This window comes from Lissotriton vulgaris, chromosome 10, assembly GCF_964263255.1.
Source record: "Lissotriton vulgaris chromosome 10, aLisVul1.2, whole genome shotgun sequence".
NCBI classification, from domain to species: domain Eukaryota; kingdom Metazoa; phylum Chordata; class Amphibia; order Caudata; family Salamandridae; genus Lissotriton; species Lissotriton vulgaris.
In genome coordinates this window covers 627,961,107-627,974,576 of record NC_141698.1, presented here as the reverse complement: position 1 = coordinate 627,974,576, position 13,470 = coordinate 627,961,107, and the positions used below count along the sequence as shown (strand labels likewise).

The following is a 13,470-nucleotide window of genomic DNA, read 5'->3' as shown; positions in this document are numbered from 1 at the left end:
CCCTTCTAAGGACATCGCCAAGCAACCAAAAAACAAGTTTAAAGAGCGCTCACAGAGCATTAAGGAGCGTTTCTTCGATGAGCAGTGAATGATAAAAGAGAGGCTCCTGCTGCTGATTTATTATTCTTTTTTTTAACTTTTATTTTGGGTGTTCCAGTGCCCACCCGGCACACCCTTTTTTCTATATTTATTGGGGTAGGGAGATTTGAGGTCCCACTCTCTGAATCTTTACGGACCCCATACCCCAGGGCTTATTTTTATCGGGAGCTGGGTGTGCAGCTCCCCTCCCCAAGCGTTTTGAGTCCTGCGACCCCCTTCCATGGGGCCTAATATGGGTTTGGTTCAGAAGTAGGGCCATGCGTCTCCTCCCCTTTCATAATTATGTCAGGCCCCGGGGAATGGGATCCCTGGGGCCGTAATTGGCTTGGGGATGGGGGCCCATGCACGCCATCTCCCCAATATTTATTCTGATTGACCCCCAGGCCCTGGCCCACCAAGGGGTCATTTTAATAAAAAAATAAATGTCAGCTGCCTTTTTTGTCACTATCCAGCAAGAGTACCGGTGTTTGTTGCAATATATATCACACCTGATAAATAACGAAGTCCTGGGGATCGATATTTTAGTATCTCTGATTACAAAGTTCCCCAAGATAGTAGGAAATAAATGCAGATTTTAGTGCTTTCCTTACCAAGTTCCAGATGTCACAGGTATCAACTACTGAAATTGACCAGGGGGAATTTGTGAGAGTTATTTCCCCATGTAGTTATTTTCCAAATCATTTATAAGTACAGTGTATGTGGTATGCCAGAGTCACTGTACATCTTGAAATGCAACCACATGCAATGAGGGCCTAAGTATCGACTTTATTTTATACATTTCTACAACCAGACCTCTCCTGGTAGAATAATGTTAGAAATCTACTTAAAACGTTATAATACATGTACTGAAACTGATTTCTCACTTTTTAAGCGGAGGATTTGAAAAATGAGGACCATAGGTGTTTCACCACACTGTAGGCTTCAGACTACTTTACAGGTAAGATGGTCTACCTTTTTTTCAAGCACCTTTTTAGGTTTTGCCTGGAGCACGGAGCTTTAGCTCCGCCTGCAGGAGAAATCTTTAGTTTTCAGTAAGGGGGACTTGAATCCGCCCTCTATTCCATTGGCTAGCTCCATCAATGGAGGCTAGCCATTGGAACAGAGATCTGTCCGTCAAGGCCGGACCAGATTCAGGGGCGTTCCCGCGATTTTTTCCCTGGGCGTGGTTATCTTATGTGGGATCGACTTTGTTGCACGTCATTCTGGCCAAACACGCCCCCGAATCGCCTCGCCTTCCTGCTTCCTGCTAATCCATTAACACTAGTGCTGTCCGTCAACGCGGACCAGATTGGGAGGCGTTCCTGTGTTTTCTTCCGTGGGCGTGGCCACAGAAGAAGGATTGGCGTGGCCACTGAAGAAGGAAGCCGTGCGTTTGTTTTCGTTATTCCGTGACGACGAAGTCCAGGTGAGTGCTTTGTTTGTTTACCCTCCATGCTGGGGCTAGGGGAGGCTCCCTCCCGCTATCCGTGTGTCCATTCCCGCCCCCGCACCCACCCCTCCCGCTCTCCATGTGTCCGTTCCCTCCCGCTGATTCTCCCTCCTTCCCTCTCTCGCTGCTTCTCTCTCGCCCCCTCCCCTGGTGGCCCTCCTGTCCCCGCCCTCCTCCTCTCCCTGGTGACATGTTGGCCCGGGGTTCCTCGCCTGGCATGATCTGCCCCCCCGGCATCCGTCCTCTTCTGTAAACTTCTGGCTTCTTCCAGGGCGCCGCAGCCGGGTATATAAGGAAGCGCAGAGGCGCCTGGCGGGCAAGGACTGCAGGAAGCGCTAGAGAAGCTCCCGCTGTTACCCTCGCCCCGACGCCATGGACGTCACCATCAGCCACCCCTGGATGCGGCGCCCCCTCTGCCCCCCGGGCCCCCTCTTCCCCAGCCGCCTCTTTGACCAGCGCTTCGGCGAGGGGCTCCTGGACACCGAGAAAGTGAGTGAGGCAAAGATAGTCAGAGAATGCGAGTCAGACTGCAAGAGAGTGAAAAAGACAATGCGAGAGAGAAGGCAAGAGACTATGTGAAAGGTGGCTAGACACACAGGTTCTTGAAGAGTCTGGCACATACTCCTTCCCAACCCTTGCATAATAGACTGATTTAAGAAAGAGTGATAGTGGTTTAATTCTTAATTGGCCGCAATCTCTCCACAGAGCTGCAGCCCACCGCCAGAGGGCGCAAACAAGCGGGCCCATGGGAACACGTGCTGAAGGATTGCATTTACCATCAGAGCCCCACACATAATGAGAAATAGAATAGGACCTCATGTTGATCTGGGCAAGTAAAATGGCTTGTTTATTTTAAGACTTGTAAAGCCCAACAACTGGGGCCTCCTTCAACTGATAGTTACACTTATGAGGGTTATTGGCGGGGCTGCATCAGCCAAATAACTACCCGTAAATAGAAGGCGCAGCAGCAACGTGGCCTTTCCTTTGCTGAACATACGGCTAAATGTGAAGTCCTCCTGGGAGTGGCTGATTGGAAACATGCAAGCAGCAAAATTCCGCCTGGGCGCATTTTGCAAAGAGCCTAAGTGCGTTTGCATGTCATAGGTTAGGTGCCTCGCATAAGAACTGGAACAGACCTTCTGACCGGGAGCACTTATTGCCTGGTCAACCATAAAAGGGTGAGAAATCTTAATAATCTTTTGTTATGAAGGATCCGTGCCTGTTAACCAACAGAGGTCAACAGAGGCAGAGGTCTTTCGCGATGGAGACCGTGCAATGGACACATTAATACTGTTCAGGCAAAGGTTTCGCTTCAATAGTACTACTGTAGCACCTGACTAAAGCACTCATCACCTGAAAAGACGCATTTTAACCATTCGTAAAATCTGCAGATTATTCAGTAAATGGTTGATTATGTGCCACTTGGGGTATATCCATTACTATGCGGTAAACACCATGGCTGCAGCATCCCACGGCCCTGCATACATCCAATGATCCAGTTTCAAACCCCTTGGGCAGGTTACACCCACATTCAATAAACATAAAAGTATTACCCTGTAGTCCTCGTTCCCTAAGCATTTGTTTCAGCAAATTCTAAATTATTACAAAAGGAAAAACTGCAGACCATGGAAAACGGCCAGTTTCGTGACAGTTTTTGGCTTGGCGGCAATGAGTGGGAGAGGGGTGGGGATAAAGTGAGTCCCAGGGGACTATATATTGCCGTAGGGATCACAAAACCAACTTTGGGTCCAGAAAAAGACAACTATTGTTTTCATTAAATTCTTCTGAAGTACCAGCATGAGCTGGTACCAGCATATACCATACACTGAAGCAGGCATGACCAGAGGCCGTAGCCTCCTTATATCCTGATACTAAGTTAGCCCTAGATGCTTTCAATTAGACTCACGCCTGTTAATTCTCGGTATTGCATTAAAATATAAATTCTGGCCTAAAACTCAAAATCTTCATAGGCGTGCAGCCTTGAAATCTTGGGAACTGGAGAGACCATTATCTTCCCACACCCTCAACCCAACTAACAAAGGGGTATTCATTTTATTTTAGGGAATCCCCATTTTCCAACTCTGTACTCGCGACACATGCATCTGAAGTATCTTGGTGGAATAGCTGAATGAGTTGAGTGTTTGCCTCTGATTGGCAGCTCACAAATTAGAATCCTAGCAAGGCCTACTCAGCCTTTTATCCTCTAAAATAACATGTTTCTAGCTCTTTGAAGCTGCAGTGATTGAGCGACGCTACGTTTAGATGTTGGTAGGAGAGGTTTGCTGCAACATCTGTCTAATGAGGGTGGCTAAGTATACTCCACCGTGTACTGCAGTGGGAAGACTGATCAACAACAGGGTGTGAACATGGCCCTTTACCATGTACAGTTACGAGAAGGAGCCGCGTTAACCCGCTGAGCTACCTCAGTAACATTGGAAGCCGGGATCTGCCCGTTACACGGACTCTGTCCCAGCCCGCGATATTTTCAGCGGTTCTGCGTTTCTGCCTCCCCCTCCCGTTGTCACCCCCCCTCCCTGGCTAATCACCCCGCCCCTGCCCCTACTCCTTCACTACTGCCGCCTTGATGCAGGATGCGCCCTCCCCCGCACATCTCCTGCCGAGGGGGGGCCCGCACACTGCCCCGCACTGCCTGGCTCCTGCAGCACTCTCAGCCACGAAAGGACCCCGCATCCGGCTCGATCCCTCCAGCGCCATCCAACCCCCACAAGGCGCTACACCCCCAGCACTCCGTGCATCGTCGGCACCTCCTGGAGCCTCCAGTGACCCCCTCTTGCCCTGCACATCTCCCCCCCCTGCACCCCCCATGCAGCCCACCCCAGACCCGCAGCCCTCTGCCCTCACCTCACACTCTGGAGCCGCCACTCTTCTCCTGACAAAAATTCCACGGACAGAAAGATGCCAGAGACACACAGACATAGAATTAAATAAATAAATACACATAGACACATCGGTGAGAAAGGTTGCTTTTATTTAAAGTTACAATTCGTGTCTCCCTGTTGCCTGCTTGTGCCTCCGTTTTTGTGTCTCCCTGTTGCCTGCTTGTGCCTCCGTTTTCGTGTCTCCCTGTTGCCTGCTTGTGCCTCCTTTTTCGTGCCGTAACTCTGTTGCCTGCTTGTGCCCCTGTTGCCTGCTTGTGCCTCCGTTTTCGTGCCTGTGAGACTGAGTGCAGGCTGTGAGTGCAGGCTGTGAGTGCAGACTGTGAGTGCAGACTGTGAGTGCAGACTGGCTGTGCAGACTGACGGACTGTGCGTACCTGTGTATGTGTGCAGCTATGTGTATAAGAGCTAAGTGATGCTGTGTATGTGTGTGTGATGCTATATGTGTATTATGCTATGTGTATGTGTGGGTCTGTAGCTGTGTATGTGTGCAGATGTGTCCAGGAGCTGAGTGATGCTGTCTGTGTGTAATGCTATGTATGTGTGATGCTATGTATGTATAATACTGTGTGTGTGTGTGTAACTGTGCATGTCTGTAGCTGTGTGTGTATGTAGCTGTGTATACAAAGCCTGTCAATGTGTGTAGAGGAGGAGCTCTGTGTGTGTGTGTATAGCTCTGTGTACATATACCTATGTGTGTATAAGTGCAACGTAGGTGAAAATGTTGACATTTACAATGCCAATAGCTCTAATTTTGTCAAAGGCAAAACCATTGCATTGTAAATGCTTGTTTTTCCCTGAGTTTTATATAGCGCAAACGTGACCCGAAGGTATCGGAGCGCTTTACATGAGCACCAGTTGCATTCCATAAGGGAACGGGTTTTGGGAGATTAAGTGATTTGCCCAGAATCACAGGATGTTGAGTGCCGTTGCAGAGACTAGAACCCAGTTCCCCAGTTTGAGATCAACCGCCCTAGCCCTTAGGCTACTTCCTCTCCCTAATAAAAGAGTATTAGAGTTTCGGGTAACTTTCCGAGCAGGTAAATGAAGAACAGAAAAGGGCACAGAGAGAAATCCAGTCCCCAGGCGCAGGTGTCACGAGGAAGCAAAGGAGACTGCTTTGTTTGTTTCCGTTTCTTCTCTGACTTTAGGCATTAATATTGGCGTACTAGGCGTACGGAACACTAAAGCAATTAGCATCTTTAATGTGCAGTTTGGTCAAATAAATCATTGCCTGTCCGAACAGATTGGTTATAATAGCAACAAAGAGCCATTGCGTTCACTGTCACAGCCTATTTCATGCACACAGTGAGCAACAAGCATTGGCAAAGTCAAAAGGTCTAGCTTTAAAGTGCTAATGCATGCAAACTGCATTTTACATGATTGTGTTTTCATGAGTTACAGTGCATGCAGTATAAAGTGTAAACAGTGCATGTATGAAAAAGGATATCATATGGATGATTCAATGAACGTTTGAGATGTAAAAAGTCCCTCAAGCATTTCAGCATGTAAGCACTTCCTAGTAAATGGAAATAGTATGAGGTGAGACAGAAGTACTCCTATATATTTAAAAAAATGTGATAACAATAGATCAGCAGACAACTGTGCTATCAAGCCGGACCTTAAAATGTAAAAAGCTAAAAGAAAAAAGTTAGTGGTTTTGTTTCATTCATAACTTCTAAGCGCTACATGACTGCTTAGATCTTTATCCTCCACTTTCTTTTGGTCCTGATTACAAGGTGAGCAGAATTACAAGGGTATTTACGGCACCTGGTAAATACCATTATACTGATGCCAGCAAGGTATTTATTTACTGGTAAATGCACCCTTTTAAGAGTTTTCAACTTAAAAATAAGGATTTTTAACCCATCATATTCCACAGCAAGTTCCTTTTTCGGGCCTTCCCAGTAAATGTAATGAGGTTTGGCCTGTCAGGGAAATATAAGGGGTTTTAATTATCATACAACTCCGAATTCCAATCCGGAATTGGACACTTAGCTTCTAAACATGGAACACATATGCAGCAATTTAAGAGTGAATTTAGGGTGGTGTATGCTCCAGAACAGATTGTAGCTGGTGGAACGTTACACCTAAGGGAGGATGATAACTCGAATGTAAAAACCTGCTAACCAAACCATAAAACCAGTGCTTAATTTGAGCCAGTGGTTTCCGGTGCTCAGCACAAGCACTTAATAGTCAACACCGCCGCTTGTGACAGTCTGCCACAAGGTGGCGCTGTCTGGCTAAAATTAGAGATGAACACTACAACAGTTCATTGTTAATTCAATATACATTAAAAATTCCAATTCCCTGCCACCCAAGCCATTCTTATAGCTTCGGGGGCCTGGAATAGTCTAAACTGTCACACTTGTAGGAGTGTGATGGTTAGTAGTTATGTTGTTACTATAGTTGGCAGCACTGGCACGGGCAATATGTGGTTTAAGCTGCAGTAGCCTCCTGACAACAGCCCTGGCACTTTTTTTCTTTTACAAATTATGCACTACATAAAACAGACCCACACACAGCCAAAAACAGCCCACACACTGATCTGTCAGACCAGCACCAGGGAACTTCCATATTTCCCTATAACCTGTCAGAGCTTGGTGAAGAGAAGTATAAACTCAATCCTTGTATCCACAATAAGCCTTTGGAGCCAATTACAGAACCAGATGAGGGTAAAGTGACCAACTGTCTGTAAACTTCACGCACCGTCCATAATTTGGATCTCACGTCCGTTGTCTGTGACAATACCTTTTAAGAACGACTTTTGTCCGTTATTTTGGGCATTGCAGGGAGCAGCCTGTTCCCTTGTGAGAAGCCTCAGCCCCCTGTTGGGGCCACCTCACACTCCTCCTCTGAGCACAAGAGCAGCCCACCACGTCCATTGTCAGTCTGTATGCCAGCTGAAGATACATGGGCCCCCAGAGAAACAAAGAAATGCGTATGACACTAGATAATAAAAGGATGAGGCGGGGATGCATATAGGAGCATACAAACTACTCCAGCCTGGCTGGTGCCACCAGCATCGCTCCAGCGTCATCCACACCGTGCTTTGCCGAGAGCATGGGACAATGTCAGGTGTGCGAGAGGCACAAGGTGAACACCCGCAATTTAAAATGAACATATCACGTTTCCATGCAGGGGATTTAAGCATACAGTTCTGTTGTTTATTTTATGTGTTTTAGATAACGTAATTTAGTCTTCACTATACTTCAAAGTGCTGGAAGGGCATTTTAATACTTGTTTTACGTATCCCCATTGTAAAGCTCATGATCCTGAGTACAACTATGCAAATGCATAAAACGAAATCCAAATAAAACCATCAACAGAAACCTGAGAAATACATGAAAAGGTGGGACAAAAAGCCATGTAGACAACATACTATTTGTTTATCTTTGGCGGTTTTATATAGCGTGACTTCAGCCCAAGGACATTGGAGCGCTTAACATGTGCACCACATTACACAAGATCAGGGTCATGTTTTTTTTCGAGTCCCAGAGATTCCCCGCAGCCAAACTCCAATACAATTCTGTAGCAAAATACTGATGAATTGATGAATGTCGGTGTCCATTTAACAATTTATGAGTTCCTCAGTAACCATTGAAATAGATTATTATCATATGAAATACCACAAAAAGACCTGCACAGTTGCTCAAAGGGGCGCTCATACCTAAAAACCGTGAAGTGCACGATTGTCTGAACCCAATAAAAACTTATTTTGACTTGTACTTAAGTGGTTGTCTATTTAATTACTTATATTCAAAATCAATCAATTTTATTTATGATTTGGAACTCCAATGAGTGCCACATAAAAGATATACAAATAAAGGAACATTTCAATATGTCAAAATAGCCTGATCTTAATACCAGAATAAAATACATGCGAGAGCGCAGCAATTATGATTACATTATACTATCTGGAAACCTCCTCCCCAGACGACATCCTCAGACTAAACAACACCCTAAAAGAAATTCAACACTGGCTCTCCCTAAACCACCTTAAACTTAATCAGGACAAAACAGAGATCCTCCTCATATCGAACAAAGAAGAGAACCCACAAATTGCAGAATGGCTTAAAGCTTTGGATACTCTAAACGGCAATCTCACCCTGGCGACCTCCGCAAAATCACTAGGAATCACCCTGGACCCCAAACTGGAAATGACCAAATACATCAAAAACTCTGCAAAGGCCGCCTTCCTCAACCTGAAGCTTCTATACAAGATTAAACCATTCATTCCTAACAAAGACCTCAAACAAGCCACCCAAGACTCAACTACGGTAACGCAACCTTAACCGGCACCCCTCAAACCCACCTAGCTCCCCTTACAACAACCCTCAACGCAGCAGCCAGAATGGTCACAGGAATCAGGAAATATGATCACATCTCTCCGGCACGAAAGAACTAAATTGGCTCCCAATTGATCAGTGGGCGTACTTCAGAATGGCCTGCCTCACACACAAAGCCTTACACACAGGGAAACCGGACTACCTGGCCGCCAAGCTCAAGAGGGCAGGTCAGACAAGGAACCTCAGGAGTTCCAACTCCCTCCTTCTCATCCCCATGAAAACACGCAAACAACCAACAGCGGCCAGGTCATTCGCAGGAAACGCGCCAAAAATCTGGAACTCCATTCCAGCAGACATCAGAATGATCCCGTCCTTCACAAAATTCAAAATTCTCCTTAAAGCCCTCCTCCACAACCGCTCCATCCCGAAGGGATAACACCCGCCCCCACGCCAAACCCTATCCCCGTTACGTTCTGGCTCAGCACCAACTGACGCACCTCAGCCAATAACGAGGTTTCCTCAGGTCCCTTGAACTACCTCAGCCATGTTTACAACAAGGACATCTCAAGACTCTACTACTATCTTAAGAATAAGCAGCACTCGTAGACTTTGATCATCTGTTTAATACAGCTTTATTAAGTATCTCTTATGAATCTCTGTTGTAAAGCGCTCTGATACCCCCGGGTCAGGGCAGTGCTATATAAAACTCCTAAAATACAATAAAATTAAAATTAAAGTTAAACAAAGGCAAAAATAAGTCAATTTAATCATGCCAACTAATGTATAAAGTGCAAGTACATATAAATAAAAAAATTACTCAATCACTTATAAAATAGTAAAAAACTACAGTGTACCTTATCCCAGATAATGTTCTAACATCTTCCTTTATGTCCATTTATAATCCAAAGGCTTAAACTACTCTACAAATATGACCTATTAGGACTAAACTTATAGTGGAGGGAGGACAAGTGTTTCTTAATATACAACTGGGCCTACGCTCCGTTTTATAATGTGCAAAAATATGCTACCCATATTTGTGATCAGGTATATTTAATTTAATGTACATTTATTTCAATATGTTAAAATATTGTTTAAAGAGGGTAAAAGATTTAGAGCATACTAATTCAGACGGGGGCTTAAAGACAATTACGGGCCTCCTCCGTGGTAGTAATGTTATACTTTCGAACTACAGGTCTTAATAAACAACAATGTAATTGTTGTAGTGGGGGACAAATAAATAGAACATGATTTAGATCTTGCACCCGACTTCCCCATAGATTACAAAGTCTATTCTCCGTAGGTAATCCCTCCCATGTCCCTGTTATAATTCGTATTGGGAGAAGATTCATCCTTAACAGCAAGATGGTTCTACATACTCCAACGGGGACATTCCATAAAACATATGGCTGGGTTTTTTTTATTCATGCAACTCCCCACTATTATATTGTTTCTAGATTTTCCTGAACACAGCAATATATCTCTCTTGCGACTAACTTCATATATTGTATTTTTAATTAGAGATTTCAATACAGATTTTGCGTGAGGGCATCTACCGCTACTATCAATTTCAAATAAATCTAAATCTTTCTTATAATTTCGAAAAATAATGCTTTTCCCCTTTAAACTGACTATAATGTCATGCCTTAACGCAACCCGAAATGAGTTTTCGTCATTTTCCAATAAAGCATTTCCCCACCTTAAATATTCTGCCATGGTGAACACATAATTTGACAGCAGCCCAAATTCCAGCTGAAAGGCCGCTAACCTGACTGCACAATTCAAATTACAGATTTGGCGCCAAATGTGCCCCTTTACCTTCTAAAATGAATCCCACTGCTGTGCATCCACCGATTCGCATGCATAGCTCAAAGAAGGGGGGTTTTAATTTTATAAAACGACAAAACATGTGCAAAGTGCCTTTGTCCACAGCATTTGTATAGCCTACCAAGTGTAGATGCCTGGGATATTGCTTTATTCTGCACTGGTAAATGTGGTCACTGCTAGAGCACTTGCTCAAGAAAATTCTTCCCAAATACGGGTACTGCTTCACAATCTCCAGTTTACTTTTCCCCAGAAACCATTGTAGATTATTCCAAACCTTACATCCCCAAGACCTAAAGACCATGATTTTACTTTTTACAATATTTATTTTTAGAAAATGATCGTCAGAAAAATGAACTAACTCATTCATTCAACTTTGCAAGCTTATTAGAGTTAAATCCAGTAGGATAGCTTCATCTACATAAAGAAGAAATACAATTCCAAAGGGCCTAATTTGGGCAAATCTCCTTTACACTGCCCTAACCGGCTTGGCAGGTCATTGATGTACAAAGAAAACAGGAGAGGTGCCAATAGGCACCCTTGCTTCAGCCCTTTGTGAATTAACACAGGCCCGGGGTCACCATTTATAACAAGCCTGGAAGAGAAAGTAGTGCAACAAGCACTTCGACATAAAAACTTTTTGCTACTTTTTGGTGATCTGAATTTACATTTTGAAAATCAGCATGAATAAAAACCAGAGAATTCCAATATCTACTATTACTAAGAAGGATAGCTAAACCCCCACGTGAGTGACCCTTTACTGAAGGTTTCTCTTCACAGCACAAAACAAAAAAAATGTAAAACTAAAATTTACGCAATTCCATGTTCCCTGAAGGCAGATTATCTTTGGATCATGAATCATTAGAGAGCTTAATTTGAAACTTGGGTTTCCTACCCCTGCCACATTACAGGACAGGATCTTCCCCGGGGGGCTACCTCTGCAGCATTGGGCGTTTTTTATTTCCTTTAAGAGCATTCAGTGTGCCCGCTACCCAACTCCATTGTGCCAATTCAGCTTCCCTACTAACTTTAGTGGCCCTTTTCTCCCCAAGCCCTACGATATTAATCACCCTTTCCCCTGTACTGCTACCAACCGAGATTGTGATGATATCTTTCGAGTTTGTGGGACTCCTGCTAGTCGATGTTGTTCTGCATTAGGCCTGGTGAACTCTTCCATTGGATTTGATCTGGGGAGTTACAGGTTCCTCATGCAAGAATACATCAATCCCATTTTTCCTAAACTGGTCAAAATTCGCCAGGACTAACATTACAATTATTCTAGAGCTAAAAATAACTTTGGAATTCGGGAACTCATTTTGATGGCCCAATAAAACCTGTTATTTCTCCACTTGTAATCAATCTCAAATCCTCAATTTTAGATAGAAGTTGCAAGAGGCAGCTTCTATTAAGTGGGCCCAGTTCTCCGTCAAACAGGGAAGCAAAGATCGGGGTTTTAGATGCCTGTCCTGACTTGCACCTTCTAAATGCCTTATCACTATATATTTGTTCTGCCCCCTGCTCTGGCATCTTTGTTACAGGTGAAGAAGAGGACATAAAAGAGGAAGCAGGAGAACAACCTACCCCACCTTCATGCTCCTGTTCAAAATCAGGGACTATCCCTCTATGGCGAGTGTCAGTATGTGAAAAGTTTTGGAGCACTATCCATTATCCGCCCTACCCCTGACGTGGTATGATTAGTTTTTATTTTTACTACTATGTTCTCCTTAACATCCAAGTCTGATCCTGGCATTTGGTTCTCCTTTTCAAATCTCAATCCTTCATTATAGCCCGCTAGTCTGAAATCTGTATTTGCATCCTTTTGTCCAAACCCTCTTAATAAAGGCACTTCTATCCTACATGAGGACAGGTGGAAATTAATATTAACCTGACAATCCAATTCCTGTCCACCATGGATGCCAGCAGCCTTAAACTCTTTTCCAATTTTGGGCAAAATAGCATTATCAGGCTGTACCGGAGCCTCTGAAAACCTCAATTTTGTTGATTTATGTTTTGTGATCTACTGGTAATTTTTCTTCTTTCCCTTCAATGTTTTTGCCCCATTACATTTTAATTGAGAGGCACCCTGCCCGGGGGGGTGGGGGGTGGGGGGGGGGGATCAAGTACAGTTTCAGCCTTAGACTGTTTAATAAGAGAGGGAGCAGATGTCACCAAATGTACTTGAGTTTCCTTTTTTACAGATTGCATAAATAGAAGAGGAATTTTTTAGAGCTTGACCCTTTGTGTTTTCACTTGTAATAACAACACATGGGAGTTTATGCTTAGACAACTGATTTAGAGGGGCAGTACAACACATATTACTTAGTTCTCTGGGTTCCCGGTCTTGCCTGCCTGAGGAAATTCCTGTGTCACCACAAGCTCCTACTTGGATTCCCATTTCCCTCACCACTTTATTAGTCTGGAAAGACAGAGTATTCAGATCATTACCAGTTTTCACTTTTTCTAGGCGGCAACCGGTAGAAGTGAGGTGCTGCACACCTACGAAAATCGAAGACAATACAACCAATAACTGGTAAGAGTTAATAGTAAATTATTATTCTAACAAAGTTTATTCTAACAAAGTTATAATTAAAGACAAAATCCTCTCAAAGGCATTTAAATTTTTTTAAATGTCCTTCCCCTATTCTCATTTTCATCCTCATTCCAATTGGGACGCTTGTTCATTGGTTGCCATACGTCGTGTGCCCCCTTCCTTAGAGTCCTCTCAGAATTCAATATCTCCGATATACGAGAGAGAGTGAGACCAACGCTTGAAGGATTGCTGCTGTACAAAACTGGCATTCGTAGACAATTAGCAGGACAGTCTGTTGACACTTTCAATCCTAACTCTTGAACGGTCAGTGGTTTTAGTTTGGCCTCCATCTCTTGATTTTTCACTATTGGTATAGCTGTATCCGGCAAAGTGATGTCCTCTAAA

At 44.1% G+C, this 13,470-nt stretch overlaps 1 protein-coding gene across 4 annotated transcripts in view; it reads left to right on the top strand.

Moving 5' to 3' along the window:
• The window catches only part of PRKAG2 (protein kinase AMP-activated non-catalytic subunit gamma 2), a 1,779,639-nt gene that overhangs the window by 1,231,871 nt on the left and 534,298 nt on the right, over positions 1-13,470 (top strand). The gene's annotated exons all lie outside the window — the stretch shown is intronic.